The sequence below is a fragment of the Sciurus carolinensis genome, chromosome 10 (genome assembly GCF_902686445.1).
Source record: "Sciurus carolinensis chromosome 10, mSciCar1.2, whole genome shotgun sequence".
Taxonomy (NCBI): Eukaryota; Metazoa; Chordata; class Mammalia; order Rodentia; family Sciuridae; genus Sciurus; species Sciurus carolinensis.
Window position 1 is genome coordinate 103,699,472 of NC_062222.1, and position 23,389 is coordinate 103,722,860.

The window sequence follows — 23,389 nt, forward strand, 5'->3', positions numbered from 1 at the left end:
CCAAAGTAAATTCTATTTTCCCTAGCTCCCTCCTTAATGTGAATTAGCATCCACATATCAGAGAAAACATTTGGCCTTTGGTTCTTTGGGATTGGCTTATTTTGCTTAGCATGATGTTCTACAACTCCATCCATTTATCTGCAAATGCCATAATTTCATTCTTCTTTAAGGCCGAGTAATATTCCATCACACACACACACACACACACACACACACAAACACACACACACACACACACACACACACACACACACACATATATATATATATAATTATCTTTATCCATTCATCTGTTGAAGCATACCTAGGTTGGTTCCAGAGTTCAGCTATTGAGTTGAGCTACTATAAACATTGATGACTGAATCACTGTAACGTGCTGATTTTGAGTCCTTCAGGTATAAACTGAGGAGTGGGATATCTGGGTCAAATGGTGGTTCCATTACAAGTTTTATGAGGAATCTCCATATTGCTTTCCATTATGGTTACACCAATTTGCATTTCCACCAGCAATGTATACGTGGCCATATAGATTTTTAAATGTTTGTTATTGTTGTTGTTTTGCTTTTAGATGTACATGACAGTAGGGTATATTTTGACATAGTAAAATTCTAGATCTGAATGATCTGACAGTTAATGGCAGTTTCTGCATCACTTTTGACATCTCTTTATTCATACTTCCAGAAATGTCCTCCTGTCTAAATAGTAATATCCTTGCTTTGAAAAACATAGACCTTCCATGAAGAGTTAATAAATAAATAATTGAATTCCAAAAAATATTCTTACCTAAAGAATAATTACTTCATTTATTTAAATATTTACTAAACTCTTGTGTCCTAATGCTATAGTTGTTACCAAGAACACAATAATTAATAATTTATACTCCTTTCATGTTACAAATATATTTTATAATTTGATTCAAAGGAAGATTTTCCATTACCACATATTTAGCATAAGAATATACAAACATATCTTCAGTTTACAATTTATGTTTTTTCATTATGGTAGTCATTAAACTTACTCAAAACTGTTAAACTATTTTCTGACAGTAAAATAAAATATTAAAAATATATAAAAATATCCTTTACTGTGTTAAAATTGGCTTTTCTGCATGCATGAATTTATTAAAATATTTTTCTAAAAGTATATAGATGCACAATTCCTAGCACTGTGTGGCATGTAGGAGATACTAAATAAGCAAAAGATACTATAGTATTCAGTTGTCCCAACTTAATGCATTCCTTTAATTTTCACTAAAGAAAAGAGCTTCTCTCTTTTTTTTTAACTTGAAAAACCTTTCTAACTTCAAAGAGCACCTCTAAATTTATAATTTTGTGATTTAGTATAGAAGTGATTCCTCAGCTTATGTATACTGTGTGTTTTCATTATGCATTATCCACTTAGTATAGAACTTCACTACCACAAATGACAAATCAACCTTAATCAAATTAGAATTAATTGAAAAGTATATTATAGTCAGATCCCTAGAGTTATTCTGAAGGTCTACTCATTCTTTAATTTTGAATATGATTATTTTAAACATTGATGCAAAAATATAGAGATTATAAATTTATCCTTTCCAGAAAGTTAAACTGACTGGGAATTGATCTGGAAGGGCTACATTAATCAACAGATTTTTTTTTTCTTAATCTTTTCTACTTTATAGCCATCTTCAAACGAACCCATTTGGAAAGAGTTACAACTTTTAGGACTCCAAACAGAAATTGAGGCTAATAGTACATTAATTCTAGATTTTTATTTGTTCTTTAATATTTTTATTATTTTAATCATGTATTCATTGAGTGAATTGTTTTTAGTACCTAATAAGTACTAGGTGCTCTGGTTTGAATCTTGAATATTCCCCAAAGGCCGGAGTAGTGCAGACTGGTCTCTAGCCTGTGGTGCTACGGGAAGGTAAGGAGCCTTTGGAAGGCGGGGCCAAGCAGGAGGAAGTTGGGTCATTGTTGGAGAGCTCTTGAAGAAGATGAACCCTGGCTCTTCCTCTCCCTCCTTCCCCCACCTCCTCTCTTTCTCCTTCTCCTTCTTCTTCCTCTCTCTTCCTCCCCTCAGTCTTCTCTTCCTTTGCTTTCTGGCTGATCTGAAGTGAACATGCTTCCTCTGCCATTGTCCTGGGTTCCTTGTAAGTCAATTGTATCAAGAATATTATCACAGTGACAGAAAGCTAACTAACACACGGTACATTTTCAGAATTGCTGTGGTTGATCAGGGTTTCATCCCTAATAGAAGTTTCTTTTCTTTTTTTTTTTTTTTCTTTTTAATCTTAGTGAGAGAATTGCAGAGTAAACAAGTATTGCATATTGCAAATAGTGAAAATGTTATGGAAGAAAATAAACCAAGGAATGTGATAGGAGTACCAGGTTTACAAGTGGAAGATATTGCAAGAAGAGGAAATACTAGGTGCAAATACCCTGACAAACAGCAAATAGACCAGTGTCCAGAACAGAGACATATGGAAGAGAGTAGAGGGCATAACGTCAGACAGATGCCCTAGTACTGTGAAGGAAGGGCAGGCTACATATGGCCTATGTTTCTTCACTGATTACTGAGGCTGGTTTTGAACTTGTGATCCTCTTGTCTTTCAGCCTCCCAGGTTGGCGGGATTACAGGTGTACATCACCACTAGAGCTGGCAATTCACTTTTAATAAAGCTTTTCAAGTTCTAAAAACCGGAATTATAGGAACCAACTAAATAATTCAATTTATAGAATGTATGATGATTGTAGGAATATGAAAAAATATTGATGTTTCACATCACATATTTTGGCAGTTTTGTGGAGTTTTTTGAGCTTTTTTGGAAGTCAGAGAATCATCATCTTTACATTTTTCTCTGCAATCTAATCAATGTTCAGAAGTCTAGCCATCTCCTCCAATTTCATCAGCGAATGAAGTATGAGAAATTAGCTGACTAAGCTCCCAAAAAACTTTCTGAAGTTTATCTTGAAGGTTGCAAACTTCATGAATATTAATATATACTGTTTACTTGTGCAGCACATTTGAAAAGAAAATTTTTCACTAGAATGCAAATTCAATTTTCTAGTGAATTTTTAAAAATGTGTGTGGTATAGATTTCAGAGAATAAATATTCTATAATTACTTTTCAGAGAGTTCGGGTCATATCTCATACAATTTGAATCAAATTCTCCCTGAAAAACCTTAGGGTAAAATACAGAGATTCCATCATTTTGCTAAGAGAAATAGAGCACACTCAGTATGTTTTCAAAGACTTATAACAAAAATTTGAGTAGGACTTGGGATAAAACATTTTTACTTATTTAAACTTACTTTCACTTTCCACCCCTTATTTTTTACAATCTAGCGCAGTGCCTGTTTGATGGTGATCTTCAGTAAGTGTTCTGTATCAGAACAAAGAGGGTGATTGGTGGCAAATACTTCTAAAATCTCTCCACTAATTATAAATATTCTGTAAGTATGCTCTAAAGCATTGACATTCATGTGCTTTGCTAGATGCTGGCAGGTATCCCAAGAAAATGAGAAATTATATTTTTGAGATAGGTAGGACTGAGATAAACTTTATTTGCTATCCAAATCTAACATAGGCTTCAAAATGACATTTAATCCAGACCAGGACAGAACACTCCAGGCCTTACTCTGAAAGGCCCACTACACACTCGCACATGCGCATAAGACACATGACATACACACACAATTCAGTTCTCAGTGTTCTTCAATTCAGATTAATTTTTCTCACTTGAATACATGCCTTAAATCTGCAATACTCAATCTGACAAAAGCAATGTGAAAGGTCTGGGAATGAAGAATGCAGCTCAATGGTAGGGCACTTGGCTTGCATGTTGAGGCTGAGGGTACCATCCTCAGCTCCACAAAAATTAAAAACAAATAAATGTAAACAGTTAAAAAATAAAGTTTAGAAAAGACAAAACTATAGAGACAGTAGAATATTAGTGGTTGCCAGGTATTTCAATGTAGATAGATAGAGGGTACATGGGCAATTTTTTAAATAGCAAAACTATTCTGAATGATGCTATAATGGTGAATAAATGATAATATCCATTTTTTTGTGCAACCGTAGAACTGTAAAATGTAAAAAGTGAACTCTAACATAAACTATAGACACTTCACTCAAAAGTAAATTATAACTAATGTGCTTATAATTGTAACAAACCTATCAGACCAAAGCAAAATGTCCATAATAGAAAAAAATTGCTATTTGGAGAAGGAGAAGAGGGGCCATTTAGAACTATGTATTTTTGGTTCTTCTGTAAAAATCCAACTGCCCTACAAGATAAATTGTACTATTAAAAAATAAATTCTATTTAATATTTCTTTAAATTCTACTAAAAATAGGCTTAGACATATTCTCTAAGTCCTACAGAAATTTCATCTTAAAGGGTTTGAAGCAGCATGTAGTATGAAGCAGCATATAATATCAATAAATAGCATAAAAATTGGGAAAATTATGCATTGATATTTTATTTATTTATTTAATTGAAATATAAGCATTAATAATTAAATAGTATAATTTTTAACAATTTCTATAAGACAATTTCTGAATATTTAAGATTATAAACAAAAGAACTATTAATTAATAAATAATAAATACAATCAGCATTAAAATGAAAAATAAAGGCAATAAAATTAACAATTTTGGAAAGGCAAGGCTGGCTCAATATTAGAAAAAGCTCCTAATACACCAACACTTAAAGATCATATGTAATAACCCATAACTCAAAAAAATGCAAATATCTGCGAAGCAACACATAATATCTTGATATATCCTTGAAACTATTAAAATGTATATGTTAGTATAAAATCCAATAATTTGTCTCGTTAATGTAGTCACGGCATTCCTATTAAATTCAGAAATATGATCATGAACCTATAAATTCTATAATTTAACATTAATATGTGGATTTCAAGATATTATTTCATAATAATAATATGAATATCATAATGGTTTGATACCATTTCATAAAGGAATAATCAAAATTACTATGTATTGATGATGTCATTATGTACTTGTGAAGCAAAAGAAAATAAAACACTAGCTATATCAACAATAAGTTCAGTGATCAGTTAAAATTATAAAAAGCAAAAATACTTTGATATCAACTTTTTATGAAAAAAAAACAATCTTTTTTTTGAGGGGGAGGTAGCCCTGGGTATTGAACACATAAGCACTTTACCACTGAGCTACATCCTCAGACCTTTTGATGTTTTTAGTTTGACACAGGATCTCCCTAAGTTGCTAAGGGTCTCACTGAGTTGCTGAAAGTGCCCTTGAACTTGTAATCCTCCTCCTTCAGCCTCCCAAATCGCTGGGATTACAGGCATGTGCCACCACACCTGACTTAAGTCTTTATTAATCCTTATGAAAACCAATTTGAATTAATTTGGAATCACATTTTAATCCTAATCAAGAAGCATACATGTTCTAACATTATTGTCTATAGATATACAAACACATTCATTGTAATCTGTTCAGGCTCCGAATGCACATTCTAAAATCTTTTTAGTGACCTAGAAGACATAGTTAAACCCCTTTAAAAATACTCACATGAGAGATAGAACAAAAAAAAATTGAAAAGGAATGAATTTATATTTTAAAAAATCTCCTATCTGATATTGAACAAGCTGGTTTTAACTACTAAAATACTGTAATACCACCTTGGGAAAAAAAACAATTGTATCTGTGTGGCAGCAGGTGACAGAATACTTGATGGACAGGGATTTAAATGACACTGTTGTTCATCATTACAATGCCTAGAAGTGGACATTTTCAGATGTGTTTTCCTGGATCAATGATTCTGGCCCTTCCCTCATCTTGACAAAACATATCCTATGGCAACAAGCAAGTCCTTATACAACAGTAAATCATAAAAGAGGTGGGTGAAGAGAACTTTTTTCTTCCTTTTTTGGTTTCTAATATCAAGAAAGAAAATCTTTTTTCAGTATATCATATGCCAGAGTGATTTCCTTGCTTACCTCTTGTCTAAATGCTAACAAAACCCTGGAATTATAATTGACAGATTAGGCTTATTATGATTCAATCCTTGATCTTTCTTCACACACTTGTCGTTGAGGACATAACTGGGATAATGTTAACAATGTCAGAAGGAAGTGATGGATGTTGAAAAGGCAAGTCACACTATCTGCTCCACATTTCAATTGATAAGTAGGGTGAAGAATGCAGAGACATTTACTGTAATATTTGATTAAAATATAATTTCTAATCAATGGAATGAAAGATGAATTATTCACTAACTGTATTTGGATAACTGCCCATGTCAACTGAAAAAACAATTAAAATAAACTTTTAATGTTCATTACACTTTATAATAAAAAAATCAAATGATGATTCCAAAGTAGAATTTGAAAATCATAAAATTAATTAAACAAGACAGTTATAAAATGTTTTTAATCTCAAACTGGGAAAGACTGTAATAAATTGACCTTAAATTCTTAAAGGAGATCTGACACAGTGGTGCGTAATCCCAGCTGTAATCCCAGCAACTCGAGAGGCTGAGGCAGAACCGCAAGTTCAAAGTCAGCCTCAGCAAGTTAGTGAGACCCTAACTTAAAATAAAAGTACAACAAGGACTGAGGATGTGACTTGTGGTTAAGTGACCCTGAGTTCAACCTCTAACACCCAAAACAAAAACAAACTAAAAAACCCCCATATTTGGCAATTTAAAATCATGTCAAGTCAAAAAGTAAAAAAAAAAAAAAAAAAACTAGAATTTGAAAGAAAAGTGACAGCATAAAAATATTATTTCTTTTATTTCTGAATGACAAAAGTGTTATTTTATGCTTTTATTAGTTCATTACAGTAGTACACAATATTGGGGTTCACTGACACAATTAAATATGAATAGAATATAATTTGGTACATTTCAGATCTCAGCATTTACACTTTCCTTCTTTCTTCTCCTTTTCTCCCTCTACTGTAGTGTTCTTCATTCTATCTTTTAATAGTTTTTGTTTAGTTTAGTGCATTAGAGATACACATAAGGTAAATTCACTCTGGTATATTTATTCATACAAAGCATAAACTGGACAATTTCATTCCACTGTTATTGCCTTTTTGTCCCTCTCCTCCCACCACATCAATCCCCTTTCTCTGCTGCACTGATCTGCCTTCTATTTTCATGAAATTCCCCCTATTATTTTTCTTTATTTTGGTCTGACTTTTGCATATGAGAGAAAACATTCAACCTTTGACTTTCTGAGTCTAGCTTATTTCACTTAGCATGATGTTCTCCAGTTCTGTCTGTTTACCAACAAGTGTCATAATTTCATTCTTTGATTCTTGATTAAACCTCGTGTTCACATATATCACAAACAATTTGTTTTTAAAATAAGATTATTAAATTACCAATTAATACTGTAGTAGACAGTATTAAACAAGACAGGCTGATTTCCTTGCTTATTAATACTGTACTAGTACTAATAATGACCACATTTATTAAATGCTTACTTTGCATGAGAAAACAAATGTGTATCATTTCATGCAATTGACATGAACAACCAATAGGGTAGTGCTTTCATAGTAATAACTTTTCACACATAGAAAGATGGATACTAAACACTTAAGGACATAAAGCAAGTACACAGAAGAGTTAATACACATTTATATAGAAAAAAGTATACTTACCATAAAAATTGAGTTTATAGAAATTACCCTAATGATATAATCAGAGCATAAAAAGATATGCACACAGAGTAGTTTTTCATAACACTATTTTTACAATAGCAATCCTCGGAAGTCACATATAACGTACATCATAGAGATTGGTTAAGTTAATGCTGGTACATGCAGTATGAAATTTTAAGCAGTCATTAAAATGATAATGTAGCTCATTTATTAACACTGAAAAATGACTATAGCATACAGTTAAGTACTAATTAGTTACATTGAAACACAAGACTGACCGAAAGCATTAACCTCTCCTTCTCAAGATACAACTAAAATAAATATAAACAAATCCTGGGTGTCCACATGTGAGTGTGTGTTCCTAAAGAGAATAAAATAGCAAGAGCAGAAGGTCATAACAGACTGGGATGAGTGATGGCGATACATATTTGATTGAACTATTGGGTTTAAAAAGGCAGTGAAAGCTTGTCTTTAAAGATTAGAGATCTTGTGAAGGAAACTATTCGACAAATTCCAGTCCCTGAGAATTTGTGTCATGATTGATTTGAATTGTCGACTTGATTGATTAAGAGATGCCAATGATTAAGAGATGCCAGTGTCAATGAGGGCATGTCTAGGAATGATTGGAATGTGGGATAGTGAACTGAAGACCCTCCGTAAGTATGGGCAGCATTGCCCATGAAATAAAAAGTGGGAGAACAAGGAAGCAGATACAAATGTAAGTCCAACTCTTCTTGAATGGGTTCTTTACTGTTGCTTCCACTTATAGTCTGAGGATATTGGACTCTCACTTCTTCACTCATCAAAGCGGACTCTGCCAGTGATTCTTCAGGGAGTTTCCAGAAGCCTTGGTCTCGACTAGGGTAGCACTGTTGATTCCTCTTGTTCTGGGGCTTCCACCTCTTGGACTGTGCAGTTACTGGTTCTTCCAGCTCTCTAGCCTGTAGAAGGCCATTGTGGACTATCCAGCTTCTGGTCCTATAAGCCAATTTAATAAATTCCCTTTTCATAATCATACTTCCTGTTGATGCTGTACCTCTAGAGAACCCTGACTAATACAGTTTGGAACTTAGCATCTGCAGGATATTTGTTAAGTTTGGATAACGTAAACAAGAAAAATGTATGCCAATATTAATCTGTGCAAAAATCTTACACGGGCACAATAACAGGTATTTTTAGTACTCATGCATGAATCTTTTTGTAGTCTGATGAAACCTATGGTCTCTAAAAATAACATTTTTAAATACAGAAAGTGAAATACTTTCAAGTGTTATGAGAAAGGCTAGCTATATTTAAATAAAGATAGAAAATTATTTAAAATATAACAATTACATGTATCTTTGTTAATTCATTTAATAAGATTTAGCACATATCCACTAGTTATTAACAGAATGGTTGTAAAATTATTTTATTATTCCATTTGGTGACAAAATCACAGACACTGCTGGTCTACTAGGGTTGTTTGTTTACAATCTATCAAAGAATGCTTAATTTTAGATGGAAACGAATGAAAGTAAAGGTAGATTGTCCAATAGCCAAGTTATGAAATGAGCCCATGTGTCCATAAATGGACTTAAAAATGTGATATATATATATATACACAATGGAGTTTACTCAGTGATAAGGAGGAATGAAATTATGGCACTTGTTTAGTGGATGGAACTAGAGAACATCATGTTAAGTGAAATAAATCATAATCAGAAAATCAAGTGTCAAATGTTTTCTCTCATATGTGGAAGCTAGAGCAAAATAAAGGAATAAAAGAGGGATGGGAATCAGATATCATAAAGACAAAGGGAAGATCAGTGGAGATCTGAAGAAAAAGGAGATTGAGGAGGGAGGAGAAAATGTGGAATGAATTTGAATTCATACATGCTATGTACATATACAAATATTCCTCAGTGATTTTCACTTTTATGCATAATTCTAAAACACAAATATAAATAAATAAGTAAAAAAAATGGAAGAACAGCAGAATAGAGGAGTGGAAACATGGGGGAGAGAAGGGGGGAACAGAAAGAGAATGCACCTGGACTGAAATTGAACAAATTAAATTCCATGCACATATGATTATGTCAAAGTGACCCCAACTGGCATGTATAACTACAATGATAAATAAACCATTTATGAAGATAGTTTTTTCTCCTTTAAATTCATAGATATACTGAATTAAATTAGTGATATCCTTAGACACCAAGAGTGACTGAAATGCCATTCATTTAAATAAATAACAATTTATTTAAGACCAAGATCTATCTACAGTAGGAAAAATGATGAGAATAGAAGACAACTAAAACAAGTGAATGCAGAAACTTCTGAGGAAAAGAACTGAGAAATAGGAAAATATGAATATTTTTGTTTTTGTTTTTACTTTTGCATTTGTTCATTAAAACTTATGTATTGCCACTTGATTTTAACTAATGCATAGTAAACTTTGTAACAAAAATATTTTCTTAAAAGTCATTGCATTGCATGAGTAATGTTATTCCCATTTTGTAAGTTATGTACATGTGTACAAACATGTATACAAGGAAAATTTTTACAGTGTTATCAGTGATTAACCTATGGATAAGATTTCAAGTGGTATTTCTTTGTGTTTTCCATATTATTTGAACCACTGTACATTGATATCTACAAATATTCATAGATATGTGTGCTTCTAAATTTAAAATACACAGTATGTACCCACTCTTCAGAACATAAGAGATGGGTGTGGTACCCTTGCTCCTGGAGGTCCACAGATCTGACTCTTGCTTCAACAGTGTTTGTATGGAACTGACACAGGGGAATCCCTATTTTTCCAGCTTCCAATTGCCTTCCAATCTGATCTCCATTTACAGTCTCCAGAACCATTTTCTTGCCCACCTCCTGCTGCTGGGACCAGCCAACTCCATTTTTTGTGGTTAGCTCCTTATCGACGACCAACCTTGACCTCCCAGATTCGTCAGAATTACTCTACAGAGGTGGAGGCTGCCCTCAACTGCCTGGTCAATTTGCATCTGAGGGCCTACCTCTCTCTGGGCTACTATTTGGACCAGGAGGATGTGGCTCTGGAGGGCCTGCGCCACTTCTGTGAGTTGGCCAAGAAAAAATTCAAGGCCTCTGAGTGTCTCCTGAAGATGGAAAATCAGCGCATTGGCAGTACCCTCTTCCAGGACATGCAGAAACCTTCTCAAGATGAGTGGGGAAACACCCATGATGCCATGGAAGCTGCCTTGGACCTGGAACAGAACTTGAACCAAGTCATTGTGGATCTTCATGACTTCCCGCCCAGTCCCACATCTCTGTGACTTTCTGGAGAACCACTTCCTTGATGAGGAGGTGAAGCTCATCAAGAAGATGGGAGACCACCTGACTAATCTCCACTGTCTGGCGGGCCCCCAGGGTGGCCTGGGCGAGTATCTCTTGGAAATACTCACCCTGAAGCATGATTAGGAGCCCTTGGAGCACAGTGACCTTTGATGGGGCTCCTTTGCATCTCCTGGCATCAGGGCTTTGGCCTGAGCCTCTCCCTTTAACCACTAAGCAGCTTTTTAACTACTGTGGAGCCCCTACCAAGCCCTGGACCAAATGAAAATAAAGGTTTTTCCAGCAAGAAAAAAAGAGATAAAGAAAAAGAAAGAAAAAAAAAAAAGAAAAAAGAGAGATGGGTGTATAATATCAAATGCATTAGATTCAATGGGAAAATGAAATAAGTTGATATTTAAGTAAGTCTATCATAAACTAAAGAATGTTACAAGTTAATGTATATAATTCAAAGAAAAAACAATTTTTTCTGTATGAAAATGCATAAGAAAATCAAAAAGTTTAGTAAGAAAATAAATGAGAATTTAGAATTTTTTAAATCTGATAAAAGGTGTTTTATTAAAGTAAAATAATTACACATTCATTAACTTCACATTTAAATTTAAATTGTGTGGAATACCATTCATATTACATAATTTATCCTGATTCTTATGTAATCTTGAGAGTCATTTCATATCATTAAAATTCTGATATATGAAATTTTGCTTTTTCTATACCAAAATTCTATCATTCACTGTGGCAATTCAGTATTCAAAAATTGAGGACAGTATTGAATTCATTTATTTATGAATCAAAATATATACTGAGTCTATCCTACGTGCCAGGCAGGGCGTTAAATGTGAAATTTTAAATATTTAAGGTCCCTGTTTCTATTCACATTCTTCACATATGCCTGTGTAATGGATTAATATGCCACAGATGAGATGTGTCGGTTCAAGTTGCTACAGCAAAATTTCCATATGCTTGCTGTCTTTAGCAAGAGAAATTTATTTCTCTCAGTTCTGATGGCTGGGCATTCCAAAGTCAAGGTGGTGGCAGAACTCGAGGTCATCTTGCACTATCCTCACATGGAGGACACAGTTAGGTCTCTGTCTCTTTTTACACAGACATTAAGCACATCTTGGAGGATCCATGGAGGCTCATCTACACCTAATTACCTCCCAAAGGCACCATCTCCTAATGCTATCTCATTAGAGGTTAGCACTTCAACATATGAATTCTACAGTGACAAAAACACACAGGCCATAACAGCCTATTAATGAAGGTGTGATTAAAATTGAGCAGATGATTACAAACAAAAGAAATAAAACACAAAAAAGGATATATAGCAAAGAATCTGCTTTAGACTTGGATCAAAGGAAGACTACTCTGGGGTGATCAGAATGGGGTTGCATTATAGAAACCAAAAGGGAATTAGGGGGAAGGGAAAGAAGTGTTGCCTGTCAGAAAGAAAACACCCCCTTCCTCTTAGAGGAATATTTCATAGGAAGATTATTTGGAAATTCCAAAATCCAAGATGTAAAGTGCATAGCAAGGGAGAAGGTGAGTCTCTTAAATTAAAATAAAAATGTCAGGGAAGTCACAAAAGCCACATCATCTGGTAGGTCAAATTAAGGAAAACACTGGACGGGTTTAAATGTGAGTATTATGAAAGAGTTGAACAGAGTAAATTGATATTTTTGTATTTTTTAATTTCTCTTATTGCACATGGAAAGCAAACTGGACAGGGTACCTGACGGTCATAGAGAAACCAAGAAACAGACTATTGTTAACTTTCTTGTGAATGTACATACCCTATTCCTAAAAGTGCTGTTTGACCACATTATTAGTGTACTGTTTATACTGTTTCCCTCACATATTGATGAGCTGAGTAAAATTCTGAGGTAGTTTAATCTAGAATTTCATTATTTATTAATTTAGAAAACTACTGTAGTTTTGAAAGTCTATCAGACTTGAAAGTAACCTGTAGTTGCTGAGATCAGCCCTTGGTCTGCAGAAAACTGAGACCTCAGTCCTATAGCAGCAAGGAAATCTGTTCTGTCTACAACCTCGAGCTTGGAGCCAGATTCCTCCCTGAGCCTCCCAAGAAGCTTCCAGCTCAATCAGCAACCTGACTTTGGTTTTAAGTGGCTTTAAGCAGAAAACTTAGTCATACCTGCTCAGACTTCTCATATACTGAGATAACAAGTTAATGTTATTCTAAGTATTTAAGTCTGTGGTATTCTTTTCCTCAAGAATACAAAGTAAATACAATTTTTGCATTTAACCACGTGATCTCAGACCAGTGTCAAAAACACTTTACTTACTGGAAAGGGGTGCAGTTTGTTAGTATCTGGACAAGTAGTGCTCAGAATTTCTCTTAAGTGATCCTGAAACATCTACTCTAAGTTTCAAGAAATAAGGTAGGTCTTTGACAAAGTACAATTCCAGGGTCTGCTAAAAAGTACTGTACCAAAGTGCAACCAACTATTACTATGTCAAAGAATTTGATCTTGGGTAGTTTTTATGCTGATAGCTATTAAACCACATTTCATCTATTCCAGAGAATTGACTCAGGATTGCAAAAGTGGTCTGCAGTCCAGAAGCAATTATCATGGAAGCAGGCTGCTGACCCAAGATGCAGATAAATAATAATATATTATACAGGAATGAAGGAATCAAGAAAATAATTTTATGGGGGAGACTTTGGGAATTTGTTTATGATCCATTTTCTAATAAACACATGAGGGACTCCTTTTTTATTTCCCCATGATGATATATGTATATGTATATGTTCAATAAAAATCTGTTCAAGCTTTTACCAGGGTGTATAAATTATGCAACAGATGCCTTATTTGGAGTTTCAGATTTGAGAACTATTATTTTTTATTACAATTAACATCATTTTACTTTAATTTGGTCATGTTTATGGATTATCATAGATACTTTTTCTTTAAATTTTTCTACAACCAAATAGGTAAAAGGCAAAAACAATAAAATAAGGAAAAAGTGCAGAAGAAGAAGAAGAGGAGGAGGAGAAGGAGGAGGAGGAAGAGGAGGAGGAAGAAAGATATCCCTCAGTCATTGAGTTCCATTTCTGGTATTTCAGCTATACATTTTCACTTTTATTTTACAAAATTGAAATAATATTTTAAATACAATTTGTGTGCATATATGTGTGTTCTGTTTTTGTTATTTAATGTTTTGTCATAAATGTTTCCTTACATTAAAAAAAGTCTTAAGGCTTAAATTTTGTCTATTTGAATACTGTTATTTCATATCACCCAAAAGCACAGCTCCATAAAATCAGAAGCAATCTTAAAGATCAGGGAGCCTTGTTTCACAGGAGGAAAACAGGAGCCCAGGATCTAGTCTAGGTCTCACAGCTGGAGATTGTGGGACATCTCTACTATCTTAACTTCTCTACCACGGTGTGGGTGTGAACAGCTTTGCTCTGACATACATTCCCCACCATGATGTGTTTGTTGCCTTAACCACAGAAGCAATTGAGCAAACCAATCAGGGACTCAGAACATCAAAACTATAAGCCAAAATTAAAAGTTGATTTTTCTCAGATATTTTGTTATAGTAACACAAGTAGACTGTAAGAAACCTTCAACTGAAATGTGAATCTATTGAAAAGAATCTTTTACATAGCATCTTCAAAGGGTCTTTTTGGAAACCACTGCTTTGATGCTGTATAACTTGCAACTAACTGTATTAATCCCTTTACTTTGGATATTGATACATAATGGGGGTGTGGGGTGGGGAGGTAGGAAAACAATGGGGGAAATTTAGATTACACAGAGGGAAATGAGAGGGAGGACGGGGTGGAGGTATGAAAGATGTTAGGACGTGACAGACATCATTACCCTATGTACATGTATGATCACACTAATGGTGTGCATCTACATTGTGCACAACCATAGAAATGAAAAGTTGTACCCCATTTGTGTACAATGAATCAAAATGCAAAAAAAAAAAAAAAAAAACAACAGGATATGATCATCCAATTCATGAGGCTAAGCTCACAGTATGCATTTCTCTTTATCTTATCTCTATTTTCCACTTTTTTGCCTTTTTCTTTCCCTGGTACTCCTTTTCATTTCAGTCTTCCAACTTGCAAGTTATCTTGACTTATTCTCATTTTGAATGAGTACCTACTTCTGGTACCTTTCTGAGAAAGGGCAAATGAATATATATGAAAATACTGAATTGACAATATTGAAATCATTTCCTCTAAAATCAGAAAAATGAGACATGGGTGCTTACTCACCACTCCTATTAAAAGTAGTACTTGACATTTTAGTCAGAGCAATTAGGTGAAAGAGAAATGAAAACATACAAATAGGAAAGGAAGTCAAATTATCCCTATTCGCTGATGGTTCTATACATAGAAAACCCTAAGGCCCACATCAGAAGTTGACTAATACAGCCATTTTAACACTAGTCTCCAGACATGGGGGCAATCTTTCTACCTTATAAAGGCTTCTTCAGTTGCTTTTTGGTTTTGTTTTGTTTTTGTCTGTAGTGAATAAGATTATTTTCCTAATTTCTCAGTGAGTTCATTAATAGCGTTTAGAAAAGCTACTGATTTTCCTAGGTTGATTTTGTATCCAGCTACATCACTAGTTCAATTGTTTTGAATTGGTTAAGAAAAGTTTTGTGACTTAATATATGGTCTATTTTAGAAAGATTCATACATTGATGAAAATAACTATGTATTCTGCAGCTTTTGGGTGGAATATTCCATAGATGTCTATAAGGTCCATTTGATCAAAAGTATAATTTAACTGATATTTCTTTGTTGTTTTTTTTTTTTCCTGGATGACCTTGGTGAGAGTAGGGTATTACTATTTGGGGGCCTATCTTTTTATGTCTGGTAGTGTTTTATGATCTTCACTTGCTTTGAATATTCTCTGTTCATTCCTTCATTTCATTTATCTCACACTTCATGGTTCATGATATTGATAATGTTTGATTCTTCCCTGTTGCTCATTTACATATCTACTCTTCTAGTTAGATTTATTCTTTTACATGTTCTTATGAGCTTCCTTTCTCTTTTTGTAGGATTTCCTTAAGTATGTTTTGTAATGTTGGTCTAGTGGTCATGAATTTCCTTAGTTTATGCTTATCTTGGAAGGTTTTTATTTCTCCATCTACAGGATAGCCTTACTGGATAAAGTAATCTTGGTTAGCAGTTATTCTCTTTAGGAGTACTTAAAATATATCATTCCATGTCCTCCTGCCTTTAGTGTTCCTTTCGAGAAATCTACAGTTAGTCTAATGTGTCTGCTACCAAGGGTGATTTGACACTTCTCTCTTGTTGCTTTTAATATTCTTTTTATACCATGTATGTTTGACAATTTAACTATTATCTTTTCAAAAAGTTCCTTTCTCATCATGTATTTTTGGGATTCTAAATGAGCCTTGTATGTGAATGTCCATGACTTTCACAAGATTTGGAAAATGTTGTGCTATTATTTCATTAAATAGGTTTCTTATGCTCCCAACCTGTAGCTTTTCTCCCTTGCCAACGAGCCTGATATTTGGTCTTATAATGGTGTTCCAAATCTCTTATATGGCCCCATCATGCTTCCTCAATTTTCTTTATCTACTTCTGTCTGAGTTTAACATTTCAAAATTCTTACCTTTGATATCTGTTATTCTTTCTTCTACTTTATCTACTATAATGGCGAGATTTCCAACTGAATTTTCTATCTGACTTATTAAGCCTTGCAGGTCTTTCTTGAATTGTTCTGTTAATTCATTCAGTTGTCTATCTCTATTCTCTCTGATTTCACTTATAGCTTTTAACTTTTTTTTTTTTAACTCTTTGTGTGGCATTTCATCCACTTTAATATATTTGAAATCAGTTACTAGAGAGTTATGAACTTTTGGAGGTACCCTGTTATATTTTGTCACATGTCATGTGACAAAAGATTTTCCAATCTGTTGAACTGGACTCTTCCAGTTTTAAGTGATGTCCTTCTTAGTGAGTGACTTTCTACTAATGATATGTCCTGTGGTGTCGAATTATTGTGTATTGTTGAGTTTATTTCCAGTTCATCTCTAGTGTAATCTCCCTGTGTCTTCTTGGACTGTGATTAGTGGGTCTGGACACAGTGCATGTGGTATTGGAGTCTGTGGTACTCACTATCTATGCAGGTCTCACAAGAGTGGGAATCCTTCCATAATTCAGGCAGGTGTAGTATAAGCAGCAGAGTACTTGGAAGTACACCCTCTGGAAATCCTATTAGGTGGTGGAAGTTTCTACAGGCACAGTTGATATTGGCTCTATTACACAAAAGCAATTCTGATGCTGAATACATTAATTGTAGTGAAGGGACTGAAGTTCTTCTGTTTCATGGAGAAGTCAGGGACAAGGATCACAGCTTACCCTCTGTGGCACTCACATCCAGTATTGCCAGGAGTGCACAATCTGACATACGGATGCGACTGATGCAGAGGTCCCTCGTAGGTGAGGTGTCCACAATGGTGGTACTATTCCTCCCACTCTTAGTGTGGGAGTGTCAGTTCAGGAATGGGACTTCAGACCTCCACTTGAGGGCAGGTCGTCCACCAGGAGTCTTTTGACACTTATATTCTTTTAAGTATCCACCAATATTTGAGAAGGACTTGATTGTAGTTAAAATTGGGTACAATTCCTCAGCTGGGCTGGGAGTATATGGCCAGCAGCAGAGCACCTACCTGTCCAATGTGTACCAGGTACCAGGCTTGATTCCCAGTACTCAGCAGATCCCAGGGAAATGGCCGCCAGAACCAAAATTTGAAACCAGCATGGTTCTCACTCACGTGAGAACTATTTTTATTTGGTAAAGAATGATAAACCTTCTTTTAGAAATGATCATTGTATTCAGAAAAATAAAAATAGAGTGCTTTCAATATCCTCTCCAGAAAATTGATCTGATGAAGAGACCCAGATGCACAGAAGTCATGGAAGATCTCTTTCAGGCATGGTAAAATTTTTAAAATCTGTGAAGGACCTCAAAGAGGAAAGACTTCACTAATATTTCTAAATTTTGAGTGTAAAATCTCAGGAAGATAATTTTTAGCACTAGCTGTTTCTTACTGTTAGAATAAAAAAATCAAATTATGGAGACATTTTGAATGTCTAACACCACATTACTGATTAAAATTTTCAGGTAGGCTCTAATTCTCTTCCTTCTGGTGCCTGTAGTATAGCCTACATATGAAATGAATACCTACTCTTCACTGTGACAGTAGTCAGAGAAAATCAAGCAGGATTGATTTTATTTTTGTGCTGGAGAATAATCCTTAATTATTTGTGGTTAAAATGGACATAATATTAAGAAAAATATTAAAAATAGATAAAGGAAAATGTGGATTCACATGAAGATCATTTTATTATCTAAGGAAATATACTCTACTGAAGTTGATTTTATATTTACTCCTAAGAGCACAGAGTCCATGGAGTTACATGCTAACTTGTAAATTTCTGTTTGGTAAAGAGCATAACTCCAAAGTTTACAGTTAATGGCCTTGTAGGATATAAATTAGTTTTATATCCAATTCAGCAAATCTCATTCACAGTGCCCTTTCTGATATATTCTAAATACTTTGTTCCTCCAAATGATCTTTCCACCAGTTTCAACCTAATTAGCTTGCTCAACGTAAGTTGTGAATTGAATAAAATATTCGATATGTGTTAATTTTATAAATTACATAATTGATGGTTTTAAATTTTGGGGAAATGTTTATAGCACACTGGTGTTTTGTCATGAAGATGGAGTAAAACAAGGAGAAACAAACAATTATGAAAGTAAAATTAGGAGAAATTAGTATTCTATTTGCTATGGAGTTTCAAAGTGAAGAAATGGTGAACATGATTCTTGTTTGTACACACACATAGGATAACAATATCATTAAGTGACTAGGGACCACAATAAAATAGAATGAGGTTACATGTTGAGGTGGGGAAGGAAAGGGTCAGAAGAATAGAAAAGAAAAAAGGTCATTATTCTTGTCAGAGGTATTTTGGGGTTTGAGGTACACCTATCTATAGGTGTGGAGATTGTACATTTGCAGTCAACTGTAATTCTTAAAGTAGATATTTAAGATCAAAAACACAGATATTACTTTGATAGTCATAAATATCAGTGACTTAATTGAAATCGTGGACATGGGCCATGGTTGAAGAATGAATAGACTATTTCAGCCATGACCTCTATCAAGATATCCTGCTCTTGGATCAGGTAAGTTATTCAGTAAAAAATCCCTTTTTAGGGTGTGGGTTAATGCAGAAAGTCACATAATATTAGAAATCTGTCCCTTTAGCTCTGATGAATCTTTGCTGGCATAATTTCAGGTAGGCATTTTGCCAGTGTGATGAAGGTGCCCTCAGTACCTCCAGGATTGTTCACTGATAGAGTGACAGTTTTCTTGCCCTAAGAAGTGACGTTGGAAAAATGACTGTGATTGAGAGCATGGGGTAATCAACCTGGGTTAACAAGTCACCTCTGTTGATGGGGAAATTGTGAACTCTTGTTTGAAAACTCTGTCAGATAGAGCATGAGAAGATTGTCAGGGAATCACTGGTTTTGTTTTCCAGAAGATGACAGAAGATATACTGGGCAGAGGAAACAGGTGTTACCCGGATGAAGAACGAATTCCATGTATTGGGGGAAAACCCTGGAAGAAATTAGTTGAATAGATATTGAAAGCCTGAGTAATTTTAAACAGTAAAAAAAATTCTGAGTGAATAGATGTACTGAATAACAACAAAAAATTAAACTGATATGTCCTAGGTGTATTTTAAAAAGGTAATTTTAATGAGTAAATATTTCCAATAAAAATAAATATTTTTATAAAAAAATTAGGAGGGCTGGGGAGATAGCTCAGTTGGTAGAGTGCTTACCTTGCAAGCACAAGGCCCTGAGTTTGATCCCCAGTACCGCAAAAAAAAAAAAAAAAAAAAAAAAAATTAGGAATTGCTACTTTTGTCAAACTAAAGTATACTGGTGCTACAATATGGTGATTAAATACTGGCTAAAAAATGCTTTCACCAATGCTTTATGGTGGACTAGATATTAATAAAAATGAATAAATAAATAAATAAATAAATAAATAATACTGGATAAACACAACTGCACTTTCAGTCTGTTGCTGAACTGAAAAGATGGAAATCTGCAGGGGCCAAAAATTAATTAATTTAAATTCAGAATGTTAGACATTAGTATTTGCTTTGCCCTGATGATGACTAAGTATTCCAGTCTGAAAAGATCCACTAGTTACACCCAAGTCACCCAAGAGATATTAGCCATTTGGCCCCTAAAAGAAATTAGTACTTGCTCCCCTGTGGAAGAGACTCTGAAGTGCTACATCATCAGTGAATGTCTAGAGCATATCTCCTACCAAAAGAGAAAAATCATCTCACAGGTAGAGAGATGGCAAACTATGACATATTTTCTTTTAAAATTCTAGCTGGTAAAATACAAGGAAATGAAAAAACGATCATTATTATGGCATTAAAAAAGAGTTCAATAGTGCAGATTTGGAGTATACATGTAAACTACCTATAAAGTTTTGAAAATCTTAATCTGAAAAATTTAATTTCAAATAGGGCATGTTTGTAAGCCCCTAGGACTCCTGTCAGGAATATAGAGATGGAACAGAGGAATTTTTTCTAAGTTCATACCCTATGAATTTCCCAAGATTGTATACCTAAAGACTCGCTTTGGAGGCTTTCCAGCAAATTCACACCTTTAATTGCTTTCTCACTAAATTTTTGCACTCACTTTAGTACATCTTGATTGTTTATGTGCAATCAAAAAATGGTATGCATTTATCAGTGACAGAGGGCAACAATTGGATAGTCTACAAAAAAGAAGCATTCTCTAGATATTTCCTCATCACCAGGTACTCACGAAATTCAAACAGGGCTGCATCCCACTTCCTCTCTGCTCAAATTTTTCTTTTCCTTCTTCTTTCTTTTTTATAATTAAACTACATTTAAGGAAAAGTTCTGTCAATTTATATGTGCAAAAATAATTTAAAGCAGAGCATAATGTTTCTTCTAACCATAAATATAGTCTGTATGATGAATAAAAAATATAACAGAGAAAGTCATAATTCCTAGTTCAAATGACAATTTTTTTATAAAGCAACTTCGGGGTTATTAAATGAAAATTGGTATATTATAACATTTGATTTAATTTCCATCTATTGTAAATGACTTAGTCCTAATTCCAGGGAAACTACATTGATTTCTTTTAGCTTCAAATGATACATAAGAAAAATTACATGATTCAAATTCATAATAATAGCTGTAATTATAACAGCATGATGTTCTCTTATATGTGAACTAAAATAAAAGAATTTATAAGTGACAATAGAAATGAAGCATATTTATCATGAGTTTTTCTAAATGAATTTCACTCTAAGATAATTTTAAAAAGTTATATATTATTCATTCAGCCAGTAACATTTTAATCTCTATTATGTGCCAGGAATTATGATGTCAATACAGAGATAGTCTACTTAAGTAAGCTGTTGCTTTTTCTCTTTGAATTTCTTTCAATAATACTATTTCAAAAGATATGATTCTGAAATGCCACTAAGGTAATTTTAGGTATTTTCTCAGGTCTTTCCAGGGGAGAATCTACAGATCATCATGCATTGCATATATTCAAATGGCAGTAGAAAATTTGCCATCTGGAAAGCAAGAGCATGCTGCTTGGGCACATATTACAACATGAAATTTGAATTTCAGTGCCATAGTTTGTTAAGTTTCATAGGATAGAAAATGTCACTGGCTATTACAAAGGTCAAATTCAGTTGACTGATGGGGAGATTTGGCAGGTTTCATGTGAACTGTATATTCACAATAATTCTAAGATGTGTCACCTAAAAATATTTCAAATTATTAAGACAGAGAATGCAACTGGGGAATTTTAGATAAATCTGAAAGAGGACTCTGGCACTGACGGGTTGTATAAAGTTCCTGGTTGCATTAATTTGTAGGGCTGTAATGTGTTACCACAAATAGTTCCTTAATTAGTCTTTGTGTTTAAGATATCACCAATTTATTTTCTTAAAATTTGTGGAAGGCAAATTTTTAAAAAATCACTCTTAAGGGGTTAAAATCAAGGTGATTGCATAATTTTTTCTTTTTGTTGGTTTTAGGAAAGACAGATTTCCTTGCCTCTTCAACTCATAGAGGATATCTGTATTTCTTGGCCTGTGGTTCCTTCTTTTTTCTTTTATTTTCAATGCAAGCAGTGCAACACCATCAAATCTCCTTCCCCCAACCCCTAATTTTCAGGGACCTAACCCTTCTTGCTTTCTCTTATGAGAATCACTTTGCTTATGTTGGAGGCTTTCAGAAAATTTAAAATAATCAGAGTGTCCCAAGCTTCTTAATATTTTTTTTTTTTGCTGTAAGGAAATATTGCACCTTTTTTCCTATCAGGTAATAGTGAAAAAATCCATGTATTAGAATGTAGACAACTTTGAGGGGTGTTGTGCAGTCTACCACACTTTATGAACTTGGGCAAGTTACTTAAAGTTCTATGTTTTTAATTTCCTCATCAAAAAATGAAATATTATAAGTGATAATATCCTGCATAAAGCTGTGTGTGTATACTATATATCTATCTACATATCTGCAACTATATGTATATCACAGGTAAATAATATGTAAACATATTCTATATTTATATCTTTATTCAACTATTTAGGTATCACTAAAATGGTGCCTGACTCCTAGTGACACATGGCTATGTATTAATTGTCTTTATTATGAGTGTTGGTTAATGCTTTTAAAAAGTAATAATAATAGCAAGCACTTGAATGCTTATTTCATGTGTTCCCTTTAATATAATTTTTTTTATTTTAATCACTTGTTGGCTCCCTTTCCCATTCCATCTATCTTCAATTCTCATGAATTTAATGCTCTGAAGTTTTCATGTGTCCTTGAGGAAAATATAGTACTAGTTTGAAAACAATCCATATTTGTTTTTAATTTAAGTAAATGGCATTTTGCCATGGTTTTCATTATCTTGCTTACATTTTTACACAGTGCTATGTTCTCAGAGAGCTTTGATTAAAAGTACAGTCTTTGAAATGATCTAGCATGAGTTTCTATGGTGCTATGGATTCATATACATGTGATGCAGAAAATCTGCATCACCTTTCTTCTCCTCAGTGTTTCTAGGTTATTCCTTCTGGCTACATCCTCAGCATGTAACTTATTTTCTTCTTCCAGTGATGGACACCTAAGGTCCCTCTAATTCACTTTAAATGTAAATAGTGCAATTAATGTAGTTTTCCATTATGGAGGTATGCTTGAAATATGAGATGCATACTCCAGAGGGGGTCATTGTGGTCCTTAATTCATGCAATTACTTAATTTTAATAACTAATGCCAGTTTATTTTCATATTTTATAGATGGTACAGAATGCACAGTATCT

The 23,389-nt window shown here is 33.9% G+C and overlaps 1 pseudogene; it reads left to right on the plus strand.

The window, feature by feature from the left end:
- The first annotated feature begins 2,106 nt into the window (after window positions 1–2,106).
- On the plus strand, window positions 2,107–11,086 carry LOC124994295 (ferritin light chain-like; annotated as a pseudogene).
- The last annotated feature ends 12,303 nt before the right edge of the window (window positions 11,087–23,389 follow it).